The 25,397-nt window shown below is 30.9% G+C and overlaps 1 long non-coding RNA gene across 2 annotated transcripts; it reads right to left on the bottom strand.

Moving 5' to 3' along the window:
- Positions 1–4,504: 4,504 nt before the first annotated feature.
- On the bottom strand, positions 4,505–24,255 carry LOC104648236 (uncharacterized). Of its 2 annotated transcripts, none has more exons than XR_003247449.2 (11): positions 23,758–24,255; positions 22,582–22,625; positions 17,854–17,916; positions 7,967–10,953; positions 7,813–7,872; positions 7,619–7,745; positions 7,379–7,539; positions 5,892–6,015; positions 4,980–5,242; positions 4,752–4,858; positions 4,505–4,641 (listed from the first exon to the last, which is right to left on the bottom strand). It is a non-coding gene; the product is annotated as an uncharacterized lncRNA (long non-coding RNA). The 2 variants fall into 2 exon arrangements; XR_742337.4 differs by having other exon boundaries at positions 4,980–5,170.
- Between the last annotated feature and the right edge of the window lie 1,142 nt (positions 24,256–25,397).

Raw genomic sequence — 25,397 nt, 5'->3', positions numbered from 1 at the left:
ATGCATTAACTAATCTTCCAAGGATTACTAAATTGCATATTCCAGCTGTTAATGCTCCAGTTCGAGTTGATATCCCGATGGGACAAATTGTCAAGCCAAATGAGTCTAGAGCACATTTGAAGCGTGGTAGACCAATTGGTTCCAAGGATAAAAATCCTTGAAAAAGAAAAGGAATAAATGATCAAGATGATCATGGGTTGAAAGAAATTTCTCCAAATGAGACCCAAGTCATAACACATGATAATGAGGAGGTTCGAAATTTTGAAAACAATGAATTTCAATGAATATGTCTCAACGAGAAAGTTGTGGAACCGAAATAATGTTGTGATTGACAACATATTTACCTATAATGTTGCTATTTAAATAATGCAACAAGATGAATATTTTGAGCCAAAATCTGTTCACGAATGTAGACAGAGAAATGATTGGCCAAAATGGAAGGACGCAATTCAAGCTAAATTGGCTTCACTAGAAAAACGTGAAGTTTTTGGACCGATAATCTGAACACCTGAAGGTATCAAGCCAGTGGGGTACAAATGAGCTTTTGTACAAAAAAGAAATGAGAAAAGTGAAGTCATGAGATATAAAGCCCAACTCGTTGCTCAAGGTTTTTCTCAAAGACCTGGCGTTGATTATATGGAGACATACTCTCTAGTGGTAGATGCAATCATCTTCAGATATCTCATAAATCTGTCAGTTCATGAAAAACTTGAAATGCATCTAATAAACGTTATAACAACCTATCTTTATGGCTCATTGGACCATAACATTTTCATGAAAATTCGTGAAGCATTCAAAGTGCCTGAAGCATACAAAGATTCAAGAGAAACTTGTTCAATAAAGCTTCAGAAATCTCTCTATGGATTGAAACAATCAGGATGGATGTGGTACAATCGTCTGAGTGAATATTTGTTAAAGAAAGGGTACAAAAATGACACGATTTGTCCCTGCATTTTCATTAAACGGTTGGGGTCTGAATTTTGTAATAATAGCTGTGTACGATTTGAACATCATTGGCACTCGTAAAGAACTATTAGAAGTTGTTGAGTGTCTGAAAAAAGAATTTGAAACTCAATAGAATGATGAAGAGGTTCTTGGTGATGAAACTCCTTATCTTAGTGCGATCGGGGAACTAATGTACCTTGCTAACAATACTCGACCAGATATCTGTTTTGCAGTAAGTCTACTGGCAAGATTCAGTTCCTCCCCAACAAAAAGACATTGGAATGGTGTAAAACACATACTTCGATATCTTCGAGGGACCATGGACATGGGTTTATTTTATTCAAATGAATTCAAGTCAGAACTGATTGGTTACACAGATGCAGGGTATTTATCTGATCTGCATAAAGCTCGATCACAAACAGGCTATTTGTTCACATGTGGAGACACGACAATATCTTGGCGATCAATGAAGCAAATGTTGGTAGCCACTTCTTCAAATCATGCAGAAATAATAGCCATCCATGAAGCAAGTCGAGAGTGCGTCTGGTTGAGATCAATGACCCATCATATTCAAGAAATGTGTGGTTTTTCTTTGAAAAAGAATATACCAACCACAATGTACGAAGATAATGTTGCATGTATATCTCAATTGAAAATAGGATACATCAAAGGAGACTGGACAAAGCATATCTCACCAAAGTTTTTTTTCACGCATGATCTTCAACAAAATGGTGAGATAGAAGTTCAACAAATTTGTTCAAGCGATAATCTTGCTGATTTATTCACTAAGGCATTGCCAACATCAACGTTTGAGAAGTTGAGATACAAGATTGGAATGCGCCATCTTTGAGATATCAAGTAAAGTTTTCATCAAGGGAAGCGAAATACGCGTTGTACTCTTTTCCTTAACTATGGTTTTGTCTCAATTTGGGTTTTCCTGGGAAGGTTTTTAACGAGGAAACATTCAAAGCGTATTATGAGATATGTGTACTCTTTTTCTTTCACAAGGCTTTTTCCCACTGGGTTTTTCCTAGTAAGGTTTTAACGAGACACATAATCTATGGATATCTAAGGGGGAGTGTTGTAAATCCATTGTATATGTGGATAATCCATCAGAGTTATCCAACGATTAATTGGATTCATGTATTAGTGTTTCCAGTGTGATAAGATTTTATGGTGATATGAACCTTGATGATAACTATGTATAATTCCAAGGTAACCTTTGACTATGATATCTCAACACTATAAATAGAGATATCATTCACCATTGTATGACACACTTGAATAAGAAAATTCTCTCCTCTATCTTATACTTCTTGTCTTTTTCTTGTTACATTCTGAGCTTTCTTTACAATAATTATACCCTTTTTTTAAATTTTTGTTCTGAAAAAATTGACACGCTCATGTATTCAATGAAATGATTTTTTGTAGTTCGTTAAGTATCAAAATAATCAAGATAATATTTTTTCTCAGGCTAACATGATCAAGAGGACAGGAACTAATGTAGTTGCCATAAAAAAAAAGAAGTGAGTATGTTTGAAAATAACTACAAGCAGGGGCAGACCCACGTCGGGTCCGGGGTGTTCACACGAACACCCTCGGCAAAAAAATACACGATAAATATAAGGTAAATTTTCTATATTTCTGTAGATGCATTTATTTTTAACCCCCTCAATAACAAACAAAAATAGATGGCTCAATGGTAAGACCCATGTTAAGTTGCACGCCCAAGGTTTGAATCCCTACAACAACATCTTTTTTTTTTTATAGTTTTAGTTTATTTTTTTTAAAAAAAATTAATTATGTTTTTCAAGCATTTTTTTATTTTTAAAAACGTTCCAAAGTGTGGTTTTAAACCCAAAAAAAATCAAAGAGCCCATTTCGAAAGACTTATTTAGATGTTTATATTTTTATTTTTCGAACCTCCTGAACAAAAATTGTGGGTCCACCACTGACTACAAGATCTTTATTTTCTTTCTAAAGGAGTAAAATCATGTATATAATTACTGATTTTGCATCAACTCTTAAATAAATCATTTTTTGGGAAAAATTTCACGCTTTATTTTTCATAAGAACCGACTACTTGTAGTCGGTATTCATATCAACATAGTTTTCATTCTATAAACATGGATTATTGATCTATTTTTTATTTATAGAAGTACACAAAATTGTTACACTTTTTTTAACAAACAATTCAAGGTGTAAAACGAAAATTTAATATCATTCGAGCAAAATTATGATTAGTAGGAACATTTTAAATAAATCGATCTTTGGATGACGCTTTTATTAAAAGTAATTAGATCAAATAAAAATACCGATATCATGAGATCGTCATTTTATATTAATTTATTTTTTAACTTATATAAAATTATAATCCGAAGGATGATTTATTTAATATGTGGAGAGAAAATTGTAGATGGGACTGATTAATTTTTAATTCTTTGAACCTTTTGTCTCTCAAATGAGTCTTGAATAGCCGTCAAGGCATAAAAAAGACGTCTATTTTAATACTTATTACGCTTGTCAGATACATAACAATATGCCCTATGGTACAAACCCTATTGAATAAAAGTATTTTTTAAATATCTTGTTTTAGAAAATATTTTTAAATGATGGATATTATTATATATTAAAGCTTTTGAACTTAAAAGTTCGTTCAATCCTTAACATAGATCACACTAAGTGGAGATTATAATTATAACTCCATTGAAGCCATAATTATTTTTTTTTCCTTAACTGATGATATTAGATGAATTATGCAAATTTGAATTTTTAAGATGAAAAACCTCTTGTTTTCTCAATGTTATAGAGAAAAACATCTCTTATTCGTACAAAAAAAGTATCAAGAACTATTATAGATGTGTATCTTTAATAGTAGAATATATTTAAAATCAATAAAACATTAATAAATATGTATATTTGACCAATTCATTTATAAAATTCTAACAAAACACTAAATACCTATTTTCAACCGGACACCCACTGTTGAAAAATTATATCGTATATGTAAGTAAAATGATACCCTAAATGAGTTAAATATTATATTTTGAACCCCCTTAGAATTCGATTTGATTTTTGATTTTTTTTTAAAATATAAAATTAATCTATATATAATAGGGGAAGTAAAAAGCGAAAAAAAAAGTATTATTTAAAATATATGTTTAAAAACTGAATGTAAGAAGAAAAAGAGTTACCATTAAAAAAAGTTAAAAACTTATTATATGAAAATAAAAATGTTAAACTGTGGATAAGTTGAAATGAGGTAGTTTTTTTTTTCATTTTTTAAAAAATCAACTAAAACTCAATTTCTAAAACTGTTTATAAAAAAAATATTATTAAAGATATACTGTTCAAAACTGTGGATTTTCGAAAAATGGGGTAGGTTTGAAATTTCCCTAATTTATTCTTTACAAATTCTATCTATACTAGGTAGAGGTGGCCCGTGCAAGTACGGGCCCAACATTGGAAGATTTTTGTTTGTGTTAAATATAAACATATAGAATGTATGAGTCGAAGAGAGAGAGAGAGAGAGAAAGAGAGAGAGAGAGAGAGATGGATAGATATATTATATATATATATGAAATATGGTTGGCGGTTGTTTTGTTCGTTGTCATGGCTGTGTTATTTAGGTTGGATATGTACAATATTTACATAATGCTGCATTTTGACTATTAGTCAGCATCATTCAAAAAGCACCTGTAAATAAGATGGAAAATGAATTTAATATATAGTTATGAGGAGGAGTTAATGTTGAGTATAGTACTGGTTTGTTTAAAAATTTATCATTGGTTGCAAGATTTAATTACCTGTCAATTTCTTATAATTATGCAGCAGAGTCCATGCTATCAGCACCAAAAGTGTACGCCATCAAGACAAAATGGTGTTGCCAACCATATTGCAAAAAAGTATTACACTATAACAAAAGGAGAGTATCAAATGTTGAAGAAATACATATACAATAATCTATTTTAAAATTAATAGGACAAACAACATTTGTTGCTGCATAGCAATTGAGAGTCGTGTAGAGAGGATACCTTTTAGTCTTCTTTTTATTATGATTTGCTTGAGCTTGCGTTTACTGCTTTCTGGAGTTGTTGGTGCGTTGATGGGCAGTGGCAGATTGCTAACAACATCTTTCGCGATGATTGACATGATAAACAGTTTTGCTGAAGATGCGTCCTTGTTTTTGGCAAACAACTTCTTTATTTGGACGTTGAATTCTCACCTAGCAGTTTGTGTTGCACGGATACAAGTGACAACAGTTGTTTTTGAAAGATGGAAGAAACTCACTCAAAAACTAAAATACAAACATAACAATAATAAATAAAAAATACTAACATAATCATAAACACAAAGCTAAATCAAAACTGTATCAAATTTTAGATATTCAAAATGGAAAAGTGAGATTAAAATTGTTGGAGTTTTAAAACTCATTAAAATAGTGTAAAAAATAAAATATTTTTTTTAATGAATAACACCAAACAAAACAATAAAGTTCAAAAGAGATCAATATAGCTTGTCAAACCAATAATATTCACCAAGATAAGACAATCACCAAAAAAATAGAGCAAACAAACCAAATATAATGGAATGAAAACCAGTAATATAACCTATGTTTGTTCACTTCTGAAGTTCAAAAATTTACAAGAAAAATTAACAATATTGACAATAACAATACCAACACAACAATATCTCAAAAATGAACAAGCAAAGCTAATTAATTGAATTGGATTGAACTATTATATATACTTGAATGTCCTTGCGATAAGTGAATGAGAAAATAGGCAAAGGAATGCAAAAGAAGCCTTCAATAACAAGCATATAGTTTTTCATTAGATTTTGTCCAGTCACATGGATGAAAACTCATCAACTTCTTCATTGTTAGATTAAACATTATCCGCACACCCACCAAGGAGCAAGGAATGAGAGGTTGTAGAGTGTTTTACCGTGATGCAGCGTATGTCATGAATTTCTGCTACAGTTAGAGACAATAGTTCTTCTCCAATTTTATCTGAAATCATGGCTGTTGTTGAACCAGTATAATCCTTGATGGTTACTTCAAACTGGCATCTGGGCAAAATTCAATATGTTTATGTTCAATAATAGTTTTTTAAATTGGAAATTGTTATTTAGTTAATTATCTTTTTATAACCTAAAATATATTTGTTGCATACACTTTTACTAATCATTCATATCCTCATATGTTATGCAATCAAATATTTCTACCAAAACAAAGGTGGTATTTATATAACTTTATAAGAAAGTAAGGACGTCAGCCAGCGGATAATATCTGTTTATAGAAAGTGATTTTATATATCTCAGAGTCTTCTTCTTCTTCAATTTTATTTCCTGCTCCCAATAACCCAATTTAGTTGTCCATTTTTTCTTCTTATGGTTATCCCTAAAAGAGAATGTAATGCTATTTATAGCACTGATCTACAAAATATCTTCTAACTGAATTCTAACAAACTATATCAGCTCATGACAAAAGTGATTAACTAATGATAAGAAAAGAGAATTAATCTTATTAAGCATATCCAAAGGAATTTTGAACTAAATTTCATGTTACTTTGGTAAGATATCTTATTGTTTCTAGGTCAGCTTCCACAGATATAGTGCAAGTAAATACTTCAGAGTCTTTGTGCAAGCTGTATGAGTTGAGAGTTATACAAGGAACGTTTGCGTTTATATGTCAAATGTTGGTTCAGTGGTGAAGTAGCAAAGTCCTCTAGTCTTGAATAAAATTCCATTATCAAAACTTTGTTGTCTGTCTTTATCATGAATAATTGACTTCTAACAAATTCTAATAGTTAAGACTCTGGATTCAACAAAGTAGACTCCCATACAATGACAACTTAACTAAAGAGTAAAGATGGGTTCTTATTAATCTAATAATGAGTTGGATTTATTGAGTAGATGTACTGTTTTGAGAAAATGAAAACAACTTTTCATCCATCTTCCAACCAAAGGTAAAAAGGGTTGTCGAATTTTGTTGTAGTTATTTGATGTTTTCTCTATTTGTTATTTATTAAAGCATCCAAGAGTAAAATAACGCTAACTTATCCAATTTGTCTAAGCTTGAACAAACTAATTAATGCATGCATTTTACTTATCAAAATCATATAAGTAGTAGCAGAAACACTATAGTTCTAAAAAAATTATCTTGTGATTGTATAATCTCCAACCAAACACGGGATAAATTCATCCTAAAATTAATCAAAGTCTCACATGGGATAAAATCATCTTTACATATATACATATGTGAAAACTATGAAAGTTTAGCAATTGATATAAGGAATATAGATTTTGAACTGATGACTTCCAAAATATAGCTAAATCAGTGCAAAAAAATTAAAAAATTTAACGTACCAAATTTAAATTCAAGGACGTTATGGTTATGCAGTTATTGATCTTACTGATATGATTTTCATACCTTGGTGTGAGTTGTGTTGATCGACGGCAGGTTGTACAATAGAATGTTCTCTCTGTCCAAATCCTTGGAAATACTTGCTTGCAGTAAGAGCAGACTAAGACACAGAATTTTTAAGTTTCATTGGATATTAACAATTGAGCTTGCACGTGGAATACTTGCCCCTGTGCATACATATGAAATGGTAAATTATATTAACATTTTATTTCATGAAGAGATTTAAGATGTAGATGATGCATATACCAAAGATTGTTGCTGGATGTTGACAATAGGCACTATGTGTTCTTCAAATGGCACAAACAGGAGAGAGCCTGTAGCTGTGGTGCTTTTTGTTGTGTATGTGTTGAGAATCGATTTTATTTCATCAGACCTATATGTAAAAAATGTTAAAGATGTGAATATATTTATTTATTTATGGAGAGGTGTATTTTGAATACCATGTCTTTAATGAGATAGCTTGTGGGTATGGAGGATCAATCTGGATTATTGTACCAAATCTGTTTGAAAGGCATGCATATTGTTAAATTCATTGGTGTTAATTCGATTAATATGTGTTATAGGAGATATTGTTGTTAATATGTTTGATTTTACCTGAAGATGATTTTGATTTGGCCACTTTTCTGGCAATAATTACTGGAAATTCTTGAAGTTCTTTCAGATGTTTGAGAAGTTTATTTCCATATAGGTCAATGAATTCTTCCCAGAGAGTGAGTTTTGTTGGTTTCCTCCTATTTTCATTTTAAAAAAAAGATAAACAGTGTTATAATAGATCATAACTTACACAGATGCAAGCAAATTTGGGAAAAAGTTCATGAAAGAAAGTAAAGAAAAATGTGTTACAATTGTTGTATATACACAAATAAAATGAATATCATCAAAGTAGGATGCAACATTCCTACTGTTGTTTTCCAATTAGGATCAAAGAGAAAGCTGAAATTGCAAGACCTTGGTGAACACTATGAGATCCGTTATTAGGTTTGTAGTTTTTTTTAACTTTATAGGATGAATTTTGACCGGCAATTAGAATTACTCAACAACTTTAATAATTATTTATATTGTCTTTTTTATTCTGGTCCGCAATTATCATAGATCAAAAGCAACATCTTTCTGATAAACATTACATTAAAGTTAGGCTTACAAATGGTATAGTATTAATAGTGGTAATCAAGTAACATCTAAAATGCCAAATATGTAAAGGAGATGGTAAGCGGGGAGGGTAGTGGAACTGGTGGTGCTTGTGAAAGCTGAAAATGGAGGGGAGACAAATAGCTAGTATATTGAACTCATATTAGATAAAAATGTTGCCAAAGTAATTCATTCATCTCAAGTGATATTTACATACAGAAACTGCTAGATATTGGCACATGTTAGCAATAAAAATTTTTTACCTGAAGTTGATGATCCCTTGTCTTATCGAAGGGTATTCCTTTTGGTCATAAGTAGAAGAAGAATTCTGGCTAAACAAAGACATAGTAAGCATACTTAGATTGTTCAAATAGCTAGGTGTTCCCTTTTTTTTTAGAGAGCAACCTGTAGAATTGGCTAATTCTTCAATTAAAGTGGTTGGTTAGTGTTGTCTATGGGTCTTGGCATATTATATTTGTCACTCTTGAATACCAACAATGTGCATGACATTCCTTATAAGAATGAGCTTACAAGTTAACCATTAATATGTCGCCATAATCAAATTTGATAATATTGACAAACCTAGATCAAGTTTAATCAATCAATCAAATGGATAATCAAACATTAATAACTATAGTTGTGCTACAAGTTTAAGTACACTGCAATTAGATAAATCTGATATTTCAAGCTATTCAATAAAATCAAAATCAGAAGATCAACCCCATCCCCCATTCCCAATTCCATAGCATCCAGTTACTGATTTGCAAAGAAAATTAGAACAATCCATGCAATAATTTGAAACTTTTTATCAAAATGTGGTAACCAACTTATCTTTTTCTCCTTATTTATTTTTTTCTTTTCGCTTTTGGGAAGCATTATGAATGAAGAAATAGATGCAGCAGAAAACACAAATAGAATTGACTAAAGATCAAGTTTAATCAGTCAATCAAAAGGATAATGAAACATTAATAACTATACTTGTGCTGCAAGTTTAAGTACACCGCAATTAGATAAAACTGATATTTCAAGCTATTCAATAAAATCAAAATCAGAAGATCACCCCTATCCCCCACTCCCAATTCCATAGCATCCAGTTACTGATTTGCAAAAGAAATTAGAATAATCCATGCGATAATTGGAAAATTTTTATCAAAATGTGGTAACCAATTTTTCTCTTATTTATTTTTTTCTTTTCGCTTTTGGGAAACATTACGAATGAAGATATAGATGCAGCAGAAAACTTTGCGAAATTGAGTGAAATTTTAGATCCTTAGATCAAGCTATATACCATGGTAAGGTAACATTCAAATAGAATTGACTAATTCTTCCATTAAAGTGGCTGGTTAGTGTTGTCTATGGGTCTTGGCATATTATATTTGTCACTCTTGATCAAGTTAATCAGTCAATCAGAAGGATAATCAAACATTAATAACAATAGATGTGCCGCAAGTTTAAGTGCACCACAATTAGATAAATCCGATATATCAAGCTATACAATAAAATCAAAATCAGAAGATCAACCTCATCCTCCATTCCCAATTCCATAGCATCCAGTTAGTGATTTGTAAAGGAAATTTGAACAATCCATGCGATAATTGGACACTTTTTATCAATATGTGGTAAACAACTTATCTTTTTCTCCTTATTTATTTTTTTCTTTTCTCTTTTGGGCAACATTATGAATGAAGAAGTAGATGCAGCAGAAAACTTTGCGAAATTGAGTGAAATCTTAGATACTTAGATCAAGCTATATACCATGGTAAGGTAACATTCAAATATGAGATGCTTGCAATCACAGAGAAGCGAATTTTTTTTAAAAAATTTACTTTCCAAGAAAGAGGGTCAATAAGACACCTAGATCAAATTTGCACCTTCAACTTTGACGAAAAGGAAGATGACATCACTATTCATTAATAAAAAAATCCAGTTATTTGACACAAGCACATAGAAAACAGAAGGATATAAGATGAAAAGTAACATTGTACTTACTCATAGTCAATGATGATGAATTCTTGAATTCTGCTTCCGTTTGAGGCATATGATGGAGGACTACCATTTATCACGAGGGCAAGAATGTCTTGCAAGAATTAAAGAGTTATTAGTAAGTGGTAATAGTTATGAAAAATGAATTATATGTCTGGTAAGTATACTTTAAATATATTTTGAGAAATACTGAATTCAAAGCCTATAGCTTGATAATCGAAACTGTCAAACGATGTAGTTTTTAGCAGCGTTGGTGGCAGCAATGGTTCTTCAGGGGGTATGACTTTATCTATTGGTTCAACAATTGTGCCCTTATCAATTTTCCAGCTGAATTGATGAAGAGGTATTCCATACGCCTTGATTGACTCAGAGACAAATGCCCTTGATAGCAAATATGTTTGGAAAGGAACAAACTCATTTGCATAATGTGCGATATCAGTACCGTGCATGATAACTTGTATTTGAGTTTCCTATGAGAAATTTAATGAAATTAGAATAATATTAGGTACGTGAAATAACATATAGTTGGTATAAAAATTCAAAAGTGGTTTGAATTGTTGAGAAAAGTTTCTTTTACGGGAAATATAAAATTTAAAGGATATGAGTATAAGGGGAGCTTTTGCCATGGACATGATGGTTTAATCAACAGAATGAAGGCTACAGTAAAATATGTAAGTACTGATTTTGTAGATAATTATTTAAGGAACACAACAGCAATAACATTAAGCAACACTTTTAGCAGAAAAATTAATTCTGAAATATTAGTTCACATATTTATCAGGTTTTTCTATGCGTTTACAAAATCAGTTGAGGAAGACATTTTTTATCGAAGTCTCCGAAAGCAGTTGAGGAAGACATTATTTATCCTCCCTCATTATCTGTATAATAATATTTCATTTACTCTATAATCTTCAGCACTGTCGTTCCTAAAAATTTGCATGTGATTTTGCTTAAAAAAACAATTCAATATCTTAAATGCACTGGTATCCGCTCAGGTTCCAATTTAATTTTTTTCTATATTTTGCAAGAAAATCAATAGCATTGAACCCAAACAGTAACGAACTTCTCTATAACACAAATTATTGTCGCGCCCCATTTTCGCAGAAAACGGGTTTTGTGCACGACCTAACAACTCTTTTGGTATTTTGAGTTTGGAGTCGCCACCTAACGAATTAAGGCGCGTTAGGGCACCTATCTAACCTAACTAAGTCTAACTAAGGTCAACAACCAGAGAATTAGGGTAAGGGTTCAAATTACCTCGAGGGGAAGGTGTTAGGCATCCCTCGAGGTCCACAAGTGTGGGTCCCGGCCGTATCTCATGCAATCTATGTGGGGGTTACAATTAGCAAAAAAAGTCACTTCATTTAATAGTTTATTTAATCTTGCTAAGTGATAACAAATACAAAACAATTAATACTATTTTTTATTAATTTAAGCATGCAAGGCTAGGTGATAGCAATAAATAAACAATCAAGTTTTATTTATATTTAAGCATGAGACTAAGTTATAAACAAAATTTATAAATATTAAACAATTAATATGTGAGAAAGTAAGGTTTTGAAAATTGAGCAAGTTTTGAATATGAATTTTTATTTTTAAAAAAATGTTTGTTTCTTTATAGGGATGATGCCACGATATTATTGATCGCGCTCCTCCACCATAGAAACAATTTTGATTTGAGGTCGGTCTAAAAAATAGTTATGTTTTGAAAAATGATTTAAAAGATTTAGTTCACACGTAGGCACATAAACATTTACATATAAATGCACATAATTCTTTTTGAAATTTATGAGTAGGTGGTACTTCCGAGGATGCGTCGGTTTAAAAATTGGAACTAGACCTCATAGTTCCTTTGACTTTCCCACTAACGATAGGTTAGGAGATAGTACTTGTAATTTATTTAAAAAATAATGTCATAATCAATCCAAAATTTCAAAGGAAGATTGAATAATGACTTTTATGTAAACTAGTAAAAACATTAAGGTAGTAAATTTATTAAATGCTAAGGTTTTGATATGCAATATTCAAAAGCCAAGTAGTTTGTTAAATGCATAAAATGACTTTAAATTATTATCACTATTTTAAGGAAACAACATATTGCGTCATAAATGCGAAAATTGTCAAGAAAACAAATAGGATTACTAATCAAATAATATTAACTAATTTTAGAGGGAAGGGCACAAATATGCACGACCGAATTTTACTATCTTTTAAGGATATGTTAAGAGTTTATTTACAAGCCTGTAGACATGATTTCTAGGTGTTCAAAAAAAAGTAACATATATATGCCTAATTTTGTAAATTTAAATGTTATGAACAAATTAAACCTTAGACATAGTTTCTACATGACAAGATGATGCTAAATCTAATCAGCCTACTAAATTATTATGATTTTATTTTAACATTAAAAAAAATTAATGGAATCTAATTTATTATTATTTTTTAGACTTATTGACAAAGCATCAAGCAAATTGAAAATTGATTAGATTATAACACCTATAAACATTAAATTTAGGTGGTTAAAGACAAACCTATAGGCATGATTTCTAATATATATATATATATATATATATATATATATATATATATAACGAACAAATAAGCATATAAATCCCCCTCCCCTAGACGACCCCCAAATAAATTTATTATACGATCTTTAGGGTTACAATTGTTACAACATTCGAATAAATAAAATAGCGAAAAAAATAAAAAATATAGATATATATACATTCAAAAAAATAAATAAATCCTTCTTCAGTTAATCTTCAACTTGAACTTCAAATATGAAACCTAAAGTTTGGCCTTATGCTTTATTAATTGTCATTGCAAAACACAATCGTATTGGAAATTGTATCCTTTTAAATCGTAGAGGTAACTTTTCATCTTCTGATGTTAGTAGTGGTATTCTAGGAATGAATACATGTGTATTTTTAAAATCACCATTAGATATTGTGGCGCTGATAACGTGTGATCTGAAATCATTACATATTAAACGTGTACCATTGCATAATCCTTCACAGGGATTTAGATTTCTTAATAACATAATTGGACAATTTTTTTAACGTTAATTTGTAAGGAGGTAAGCCAACGGGATTCAAAGTATGCAATAAGTCTTCATATTCACTTTGATCATTTGGATCCATGGTCTCATCGGTAGCTAGATATGTTTTTTCAGTAGTTTGAAATTGAGTGATTAACATATCATTTATTTCGTCAACAAAATCATTTTTTGTTGTTAGAATAGCACGAGAAGTGATGAAAGAAAGATTTGAGTAAGAGGTGTGCAAATTCGGATAAGTAACTTTAAATAAAAGATTCAATGAATCTTTTTCATTCTCGAACGGTATGATTAAAGAATGAGGAATTTGAATTTTTCCTTTGTAAAATTTTTTTTTGATTCCATTACGAATTTTCATTAGGTATTCACAAAAGGTTGGATCTGTTTTTGCACGCATGTTTTCTAGCAACTGTAATTTTTCAAGTTGATTCCAAATTTGAGAGCATAACAGACTTTGATTAATGAAGTTTTTCTCTTTTTCCACTACGAACAATAGGAAGAGTTTGCCTGAAATCCCCACTAAAAACAATAACTTTTCCACCAAATAGTATTCTTGTTTCCATTAAATCTTTCAAAAGTAAATCAAGAGCTTCAACTACTTCTTTTTTTTCCATTGAAATCTCATCCCATACTATAAGTTTTGCATCACGGATTAAAGATGCCAGAGAACTTTGTTTACTAATGTTACAACTGAACTTTCCTTCGATATTTATTGAAATTTTAAAACGGGAATGAGCAGTGCGACCACCTGGAAGCAGCGAAGCTGCTACACCTGAACTTGCAGTTGCCAAAGCTATAAATCCTCTATATCTAACTGTTGCTAATAGAGCACGATATAAAAAGCTTTTACTAGTTCCTCCAGGGCCATCTATAAAGAATGCACCTGATTTATGTGAAAATATTCTTTCTAAGATTATATTGTAAGCCCTTTTTTGTGCAGTGTTTAATTTATTTTGTAGAAGCAGATCTTCTTCACTCACAGTAAGATTTCTTTCATAGTAAGCATATGTAGCTTCTTTTGATAGTGCAGATGCTTTAATTAATTCAGGAATTAGTTTAAATTCATTAATATCACGACCAAATGAATGAAGAATATCATTAATATGTGTTAACACCCTATAACGAATTTCCGTTGTATTAATGTTTGGAATTCTCATAAAATCCTCTAATAAGGATATTTCAAATTTTTCCCATAATTCTTTTGGATTACTTGGGCTACAATATATCAGTAACATAGCAAACAAATGTCTAAGACTTGCTGGCATTTGATAATCTGCAGCGTCAGACATACATTCTATTAAATTATTATCTGAAAGTAATAATCCTCTTTTTTCAGCTGCTTCTCTAAATGTTGTACATAATTTTCCATTAACCGTTAGCAAGTCTTCATATGATTTTGGTCCTCTTATGTTCATTAAAAGTAATCTAAGGTAGTATCTTTCTTCTTCGGTAGGATGACAAGTGACAACACGTCCAATAGCATTTCCACGCTTACGAATTGTCCACATTTTATCTGTTTTTGACCAGGCAAAATATTCAGGAAATTCTCGATATAATAAGTTTAAACTTTTAGCTGTATGATTAACTGTGTTCATTACAAAAATTCAGTTAACATTGTTTTTTGAGTCATTGGATTATTTATAATTTTACTAATATTATCAATACTTTTGAACGAAACAAGTTGTTGTCCATTAAGATGTAGTTGAAGATGGTATACATTAGGAGACATTTCATTGATATTAAAAGCAAATATACGCCATGCTGCTTCAGGCGCGGAAACCCATCTAGCTGATTGATATTCTTTTATCTCATCAACTTCTATATTTGTATCATTAGTATGAATTTGGAATGCGATTTTATCATGTCCTTTGCATATGTATTTATAGATGTATTTAACTGCTTTAATAGCTGAACAAATCTGTACGTTTATATGACAATTATATTTGGATAATACAAAGGAATTATAAGGGACAACCCATGAATTATTAAGAAGATGTTTTCTAATCTCCACATAGTTTCCTGTATGGCGTCTTCTATAAATAGGATATGAACTTTTTCCTTTTGTCATTTCATGAGCAAGCTCATTTGGATACTTAAATTTACAATATCCTTTTTTCATACAGGGACTTGTTGGATTTAGTTCACCGCAAGGTCCATGAATCATGTGTTGTGTAATGAGTGAATATAGGTGAGGATTTCCAGTAGGATTTGGTAATTCTGCAGAAACAAATCTATCATAGGCTTCAGGTGTAAGTATTTTGAATCATTCATCAAGTATAATTAGAAAATGAGCATGAGGAAGTCCTCGTTTCTGAAATTCTACTGTGTACATATATGTCAAGAATTTACCGAATATGTGTTTCTTTAACAAATCCTTTTTTAGTTCCTCTAATTTTGCACGAAATACTCGGCAAATTAAATCGGGTCTATTTTGTGCTTCATCAGTTGCTAGAAGATTTTCTTTGATCTCTGGCCAAGAGGGGTTACATGTAATGGTTAAAAATATATCAGGTCTCCCAAAATGTTGAACCAATGCAATTGCATCCATGTATCGTCTACGCATATCTCTTGGCCCTCCTGTATAGCTAAGTGGGAGAAATTTGTGTTTACCTACTTGTGAAGCATTTCTTTCACCCCGTCGTAAAACATCTAGCAATCCTCCTAATACATCTGTTCTATATAAATCCGGATTGAAAGAAGCAAAATCTAATCGTTGAGTTTCAATTTTTATCCATTGGTCAACAGTGTATTGTTGAAACAATCTTCTTGAATGTAGAATTATATTTTCATCATCTCGCATTTGAAGTTGATAACAATAATATTCACGATAGGAGACACTATTTCTTTTACGTTTTCCTTTTTGCATAACTTCAGCTTCTATATCAAGAAATCCATCAATTGTAGTCATATTTGTTATGCTTGGTAATTGTTCATTTTCACAATATTTTTGTCTAGAAGAAGAAGCACCTAAAGGTTCAATTTTCTGAATACCACAATGCCATCCATTTTGACCATATGGAAATAACAGTGGATACTGCAATGGATCATAACAACCGTAATAATAATTTACCAATTGACTCCTATTGCTATTTGTATATACACGAATATGAGGGGTGAGTGTATAATTTTGAGCATCTCGCTCTACCCATATTCCAGCAACTTCTGATGCAGTTGGTAAGTTGTACACTCTTTGATCTAAACCAGCATCGGATTTTAGAGCAATGTAGAAGTTAGATAATTGTGGAATATTTATTAGTGACTTTAGTAATATGGAGTATGGATTAGCATTTAATATTTCCATCAGTTTTTGTACAGTACCTTCATTCAGTTTGCTTGAACATTCTAATCGATTCCTCAATTCATTTTCACTATCAAAGAAATATAATTGTAAATTTCTTCCTTTCTCAGTAGCTGGTACTAAGTCATCTATAAAGTGATACATTTTTCCTTGAACTCGAAATGTGGATATACCTTTATATTTTTTTGCTAGTTCTTTGTCATAACTAACTCCTAGAGATGTGAATGCAAAAATGTTATTGTAAGTTTTTATATAAGTGCGAAACTGTTTAGATTCATTCGTATTTCCTAAATATAGGTTTCTTACAGTTGGCGGTGTTTGATGCGAAATAAGCCGCACAACACCATTGCCACAACAAAATGCTGGCGACTCATACTCAAATCTTTTTGCAGTGCAGAATTTACACCGGGAAACATCTTTTAAGGTAGCATAATTTGTCATCGGTTGGATGATTTCCATGTAATTAATTTCTGTTGAACTATATCCTTCATAATGTAGTTAATTCTTAAAACTAATTTTAGTAGATAAAGATTATTTAGAATATAGTCTATCTAGCTATTTTACCTCTATTAAGAGTTTGCTCATGAGTAGACAATGTGGTGGTGCTGGAGCTAGCACCGATGGAGGCACTATTCTCGATGGCTAAGTTTGCCCATCTGCCAGCTAGATTGACATCTTTCTTATTGGATTGTGCCAGTTTATATAATTCACGCTGTCTTGCTTTTTTATCAGCGTGAGCTTTTTTAGTATTCAGATAATTTCTATTACTTTTGTCTGACATTTGTAGAACTGTTATCTATCCTGAATATGAGATATAAATTATATGTTTACTTTTGTTTTCTTACTCATGCATAAAACAGTTCAAAATAATTATAATAACCCAAATTACATGCGTAAAAAAATTTAAAATAATTATAACAAACCAAATTATTCTTTGCAGAATTTTGTAAAAATGCAGTAAATTAATACAGAAGGTAAAAAAAACCCCATAATAACGGGTGGAAAAGAAGATACCTGTAGCGCCGAAACTGCAGTAGTAGTAATTGCAAATTCCTATCTTCACACTGCACGCAAAAACTAATTGTAAAAGGAATTTAGTATTTTCAACAAGTTGTATCTATCAAATATCATCTCTAATAGTTCATCTCAAGCGTATGATATTAGTGTAGCCATATGAATATATGAAAGCTTAGACAAACAAAACAATAGACTTATTAAATTTAAATACTCGAATGAAAATATTAGTATCAATCGGTAAGTCATAATGGCATTGTTAGTATATTATAGTTTGTATGAGCTCATAATCAGTATAGTTGCTTTTGGTAGATTTGATAGAATTTCTCTGATGAGGATGCTTAAGCTCTTTTTAAAGTGGGGAGAAACGGAAAACATATGATTTATATCTTAAAGAAGTAGGAGGCTTAGCTGTTGTTACACTTAGAAAAGGTAAACCGAATTCAATTAAGACATCTATTATGAGTAGTTATAAAAGGTAAACTAACTCCATTTAGAAAATATATTCATGTTTTCCAGCAAAATACATTGGCAAAGTTTTAAGTCCTAAACACAATGGCCATACTGCCTATAATATTAATACCTAAATTTGTGTATTTGCGTTGCTCTTAAATAATCGATAAAATTCAAATCGTATATAATAATGTGAAGTAATTGAAATACGTATAAAGCTAACCGACAATTGGCAATATTTTTATGAACGAAATGAGAAGTAGGAACAGGTGTGGTGGATGATGTGTGTGTACACACTAATTAACCCCAACCAAGGCAGGAAGAGTGGGTTGTAGCCATAGCCATGGAGAATTCCTACTTATTGTCTCTCTTTTGGTGGGTAACTATTGAGTAAGTTTTATCTGATATGAAAGTACTGCTAACATGTAGAGTTCCTCGAAAGACTTTTTTCTACTGCTAAAATTCGTCATGTTACTGTCAGTCATTCCATTTATATGCAATGATGATACCTTTCCAGAAATGTTATTTAATGCAATTCTATCTCTAAAATATTACATACTATTTACTATACTATGATCTATAATCTATAGCTATATCTATATCCTACAACAAATGTCATCTTCTTTTTTCTCTAACTTTTCTCTCAACTCGATTCTTGAATGATTTACAATCACTTTTACTTCTATATATCTTACTTTAAAATGTTCAATTTTCTCACATTACTCTGCTTTACCATTTCCTTATCAATTCTTGCTTCATCTCAACTTGATGAATTCATTTGCACAAAATTTAATCAACCAAATAAGGACAAAACCTTAAGTGGAGTAGCCAAAATAAGCCAAAATGGGTTTATTCAATTAACAAATGACACAAGTAGACTAATAGGACATGTTTTTTACTCTTCACCTTTCCACTTCGAGCCTACTACTAATGCCTCTACCTTCTCTTTGTCAACGTGTTTTGCGCTGGCCATAGTCCCCGAGTATCTAAAACTCGGGGGCCATGGCCTAGCATTCACAATTTCTCCATCAAAGGACTTTAGTACCGCTCTGCCGAGTCAGTACTTAGGTCTGCTCAATGCTACTGATATTGGTAACTTCTGTAACCATATTTTTGCTGTTGAATTCGACACAGCACGTGATTTTGGGTTTGGTAATATTGATGATAACCATGTTGGTATTAATATTAACAGCCTAGAGTCAAATAAATCAGCTGCAGCTGAATATTTTATTAACGATCAAAATTCGAAACAAGATTTGAATCTTAAGAGTGGGAAATTCATTCTTGTTTGGGTTGAATATGATTATGTTACGAAATTAGTTAATGCAACTCTTTCACCTAATTCCTTAAAACCAAAAATTCCTCCGTTATCTTATAAATTTGACGTCTCTTTAATTTTTAAAGAAAATATGTATGCTGGGTTCTCTGCTTGTACTGGTTTGCTTGCTAGTTTGCATTACATTCTGGGTTGGAGTTTTAAGTTAAATGGAGAAGCAACGTTACTTGATTTGGATTTCAGTGAATGGAGGCACAAGTCTTTGATAGGCTTATCAGTTTGTCTTAGTCTGCTTGACTTTAGAGAATCTTCTAGTAATGCTACAACACCATAGATGCCACTTCTTGAAAAATAATGCATATGGCTCATTATTAAATCACAATATGATAAGTCATTATTGGCATACCAATCGAGTTTAATTTCTATACGTTGACATAATAATATCTTCTATACATTATAAAGTCACTAGTTGAACAGAAAGACAATGTTCAACATTATACTCTTAGTGGATATAAATTAAATCCATACTAATATCATCTGGCAGCTCCTAGTGTGAAGTCACAATATTTCCCCTTTTAACAAGATTACTGTAACAAATTAAGAAGAAGGTACTATAATAGGAAATACATCACAATCACTGGAGACTTCAGGTGGGAAAAAATCACCATTCACATGTAAAGAGAGAAATGAAAAGGTGTCATAATTAATTGATCTTTATTAGCAGGGGGGAAAGTTGCCTATATAAGGCCAAATTTATGGTATGAAAACATTTAATTGAGTGGTCACGGGGTTGCTGTAAGGTATTCGTTATGATCTATTTGGTCCCTCAGCTTAATATATATGCACATGTTCGCAGATGGTTTTTTTTTCCTATTATATACTCAATCATTTTTGACAAAGACATTTGTGGCTCTATCACAGAATGATTGCTGGAATTTGTATTTGTAGGATATCCCATGGATTATGAAATATAGGTAGTAAACAAGAGAAGAGCTGAAGTTAGTTTTTTGACATGACAGAAATAACATATAATTTGAGAAGGAAACAACTGACTATTACGCGATGCGATTTTTTCACTAACAAACAATTAGACATCAATTCCAAACTAATTGAAGTCTATATGAATCCCCTGTATATGTTACTCTCACTTTATGCTTTAGTTCATGGAAATTGTATAGTCATATATTAAAGCTTTGCGAAAATATTGAAGGGCAACATAAAACTATCCTTAAAACCACTATTCCACTATCCTCTTGCATCTTTGAACACATCTCAATTGACTAAAGGCTTAAGCAAACTCTGCCAGCTAAAAAGTCATAATGTAGTAGGGATGTAGACAAATATATAACCATAACATAATTACAAGTATATATTAGGAAAATGATGCTAATAAGGAGAGATGGGCTGCTACACCTTCTGTATTCACACCAAGGGGAAAAGAGAAACATCTGATACTCTTTTAGCCGTATAAATGGAGAGGACATGGTTATGCAATCTTATGGGAAAAGGTTAAATCTTGTAATGTAAGGGAATCAGAAATGTGACTCAAAATCAATTATCAAAGAAGAAGTGATTAGATTAGTTGTATATACTTGGAGAGATGATCAAGTATCTGGAATTGGTAAAAAGGGATTGAAGAAGACTTCAGTAGAACACTAGAGAAATAAAAAAGACTGGCAAAATTCACTGACATCAACTTAGCTTATTGTATGAAGATGCCTGATAATTGACTTTCATCTTTTTGACACATAGTCGTTTAAGAATGGGCAACATGGAAATGTTAAACTTATGTTCGACACTATAAAAGATGCTTCATGCAATATAGCAGGACATGTATGTAAGTTCATCTCAATGATGTTCTAAAAAGTTACTGTTCAGATTCCCTCAAAAAAAATTCCAGCACAAAGGAGTAAATGTTGCTTAGTCTTATTTGTCCATAATTTTGTTGTGATTTGCAGCATTTAATTTACTAACTTATTTTGGGTGAATAAACTTAATTCCTACAACCTACATATTTCTTTCTATTCTGGCATATATATATATATAAATATTGTATGACAAACTCGCCTAACATTTGTATATATAAATAATGGCTCGTGCTTCATTTACAAATGCAAAATATGGTACACATATACTCTAATATGATATGAAACATTGGATATTCACATATTGTACTTGTGTTTTTGTGCCACTAAATATTCAACTAACATATTGTAAGATGTTAGTTGTATGTTTTAGTGTTGGGAAATATTCCTCCCTACTCCAGCAATGACTTACAGAAATCAAAATCAATTAGACTATTATTATAAGTGAAGGTAGATTAAAGTAAGTTGAGTAATTAGTGAAATTGAAAGTTTAGGTATGTAAATAGAGACATAAAAGACACATGTTGAGGAAAAGTTGCCCCTTCATACAAGAGATGGCCACTTCTTTGGGCACTTATGATCTTCCAAAATTCTGCAGGTGGTCTCACTTGAAGATGGTCCACTGAGGTCCATTTGGAAAGATATAGGAGTTGCAGTCATAATTATGAACACCGATGGGCATACAAAGATCTCCTTATATTGGCTAAAGTATGTATCTCTTTACCATTTTCTAATTATTGGATAACTTTTGATTAATGTTGGTGATTACTGATGGAAGAAAACTTGTTGTCCTTGTATTGACTTCTCAGTTATTGTTTGTTTTGGATTCAACAGTTCAATTGTTTTGATAATATGCGTATATAATTTTTTAATTACTATTGATGTAAAATATTGATCGGAAAAAATGCATATAGCAGCTCAACTAAGAAGAAACAATACATGAAAATAACCTAAAACAGAACATAAAAGCACAAAGTTTGAATCTTTAAACTCAGAATCAATAAAGTAACCCCAATATTAAACCAACAAATCAAATTACCAACTCACCAACTACACAGAACAAAACAATATGAAATTAAACCCCACCATCAAGTCAAACGATGAACTGAAACCATAATAAGAAAGAGCTCATACCTTTATCAAAAAATCATGAAAGGCCTTTGGGATTAAAAGGGTCTCTGCAACAATGAATTCAAGAACAAGAACACATTTTACACAGTGCAGATTTGTGGTAAATTAAAAAAGTACAAAATTATCTGCAGCACATAGATTGAGGAAAAAGAAGGAAAAAAAAGGGTCCTAAGAATCAGGATGAATCAATTATAAAATGAAAATTCTCACACCACATAATCTTAATCTAAGTCGTATGTTTTTGGAGGATCTTCAAGAGCTACACTTACAACAGTGAAGGAGAAGAAAATCATATACCCAAAATGGAGACAATCAGGAAGAATTTTGTAGCTCAAATACATCCTGATTAAAAGACAACCAAAATTTACTGCATGTAAAAATATATGGGTTTTTCATATGTGAACAGAGGAAGACAACCAGAAATTTGAATTGGAAGACCAAACTAACACTACATCTGACAAAAGAGAACCAAAAGTTACTGCATGTGAAAATACATAGGTTTTTCATCCATAAAGAAAAGAAGACAACCGTAGAGCACTAAGTTAAATTATTTTATGGCCTTTTCTTTGGTGATAGAAGATCGAGAATTCTTTAGTAAAGGCATGTCTTAAGCCCACTCGGGACGGGAGGTTTTTCAACTATTATTACAGCTCGTACAACCATTTTTGTATTCTAATTTTGGTATTGAAATGCATTCAGTCAAGAAATTTTAGGGTTATTCACCAATTTCATTTTGGTATGTGAACACTAAGTTTTACTTGTTGAATGTGAAGACTTATTTTCTTGGATATTTCTCTTTTGTTTTTGTTTTACAAAAAAATGATGGATCCAAACCAATCTGTTCTCAGCAAACTCCCTAATACTGTAATTGATGAGATTCTTATACGTTTGCCTTTTCGAGATGTTGTCTGCACAAGCATTTTGTCAAAGGAATGGAGAAAACATTGGTGTAGACTTCCAGAGCTTACTCTTGATTCCGACTTTTGGAAACTTAAAAAGGACCTTACAGGTGATAAAAGAGCTACCAGTAACTTTACAATGACTATCCGCATCAATAACAATTCCAAACGAAAAAATAAGTGAAAATTTTACACACCCAGATCAAATTTGGAACTTGAACATCGATTGAAAGGAAGATGAAGGAAAACGAAAGTTTAAATTTGACATGTAAAACGTTACCAAGAGAAGGATGAAGAGAGTAATTTCCATGTGCAAATAGGGAATCATTATAAATGAAGAATCAGGAGGAAGACATAGGAGGAGGAGGACATGCATTTCCATTTTACCAGAAGAAGACACGTTAGCTGAGAAAATGAAAAGGCAAAATTGTTTAACAAAGAGAAGACAACTAGCCATATATTTAATTGTAAAGACTAAAATAACCCTTGAATAACAAAGAGAAGATAGCTAGCCATATATTTAATTGTAAAGACTAAAATAACCCTTGAATAACAAAGAGAAGACAGCTAGCCATATATTTAATTGTAAAGACTAAAATAACCCTTGAAGCAAGCATTGTAAAGACCAAAATAACTTTGAAGCAAGCATGTTGATTATGCCTTTAAAAATAACCTTGAAGCAAGCATGTTGATTATGCCTTTTCTAATATAAGAAGTAATAACATGTCTTATTTTTATTAATAGACAGAAAAGTCTACCAATTTTTTTTAAAAATGGATATCACGTTCAATAAAAAAAATCTCAAAATTAGCCCCAAGAAAATATATCCATAATTAATTCAAAATTTAAATTTTAAATAATATTCTCTCTGTCTCTATTTACTTGTCCATATTTTCTTTTATATTTGTCCTTATTTACTGGTCCATTTTAACAAATCAAGAAAAGACAATAATTTTTTTCCTAATATGCCCTTATTTAATTTTAGAAAATTTGTAATACAACTAAGTTGTAATGCATGCATGCTTTTTGGAACCAGAAATACATTTATTATACTTGGGGAGTTGCATAATATTTTATGTTAAATGGTAAAATTATGCCTAATCTATGATAATAATTGGTGCCTTAATATGTGTGTCACTTCTAAAGTGGACAACTAAACAGAGATAGAGGGAGTATCTAACTTTATTGCTAAAAAAAAACTCAATTTCCCAACCAACATCTTTAAAAAAAATTATTATTTTTTATAACATCATTCACATCTTTACAAATCAAAATATTCATAAACGAATCCAAACATTTGTAGTACTTGAATATTGAATGTTCAAATTGACGATAACAATAACGGTAAATTAAATTTAAAAATATTATAACAAAAAATAAAATAAAACAATTAACGAAAAAAAGAAGAAAACTTTAATAAGGATAGTTAAAAGTACGTAGGTAATATTTTTTTTATAAAAAAAGATAGAATATGATTTAAAAAAAATGAAACTAAACCTAAAATTCTATATCCACTTGCCTAACTACTGTAATCTCTCAAAACTCAATTTAATCTTTTACGAAAAATAATAGTATCACCTTTAACATCACATACAAAAAATAATTTTTTGAATATTTTTATAAAAAATAATATTTAAATCTATAGTTTAATTTTAGAAATATCATCAAATGTATTCGAGTTATCATTTTTCTTAAAAAAAGAATGAATTCAAAATAGTCTTTATGATTATTCCAAAATTATATATTTGAATAAATGTATGAAAATTTAGGATAAGAACCATCTCCTATTATATTTTTTAATTTCAATTTAACTGCAAAGAAGTATCCCCTATTCCATTTTTTAATAATCATGTAAACTAAATTGTCATAGCATAAAATCATATTATTATAGCCTTTTATCTTTATAAATAAATAATAATA

The sequence above is a fragment of the Solanum lycopersicum genome, chromosome 7 (genome assembly GCF_036512215.1).
Source record: "Solanum lycopersicum chromosome 7, SLM_r2.1".
Taxonomy (NCBI): Eukaryota; Viridiplantae; Streptophyta; class Magnoliopsida; order Solanales; family Solanaceae; genus Solanum; species Solanum lycopersicum.
This window is presented reverse-complemented; position numbering and strand designations above follow the sequence as displayed.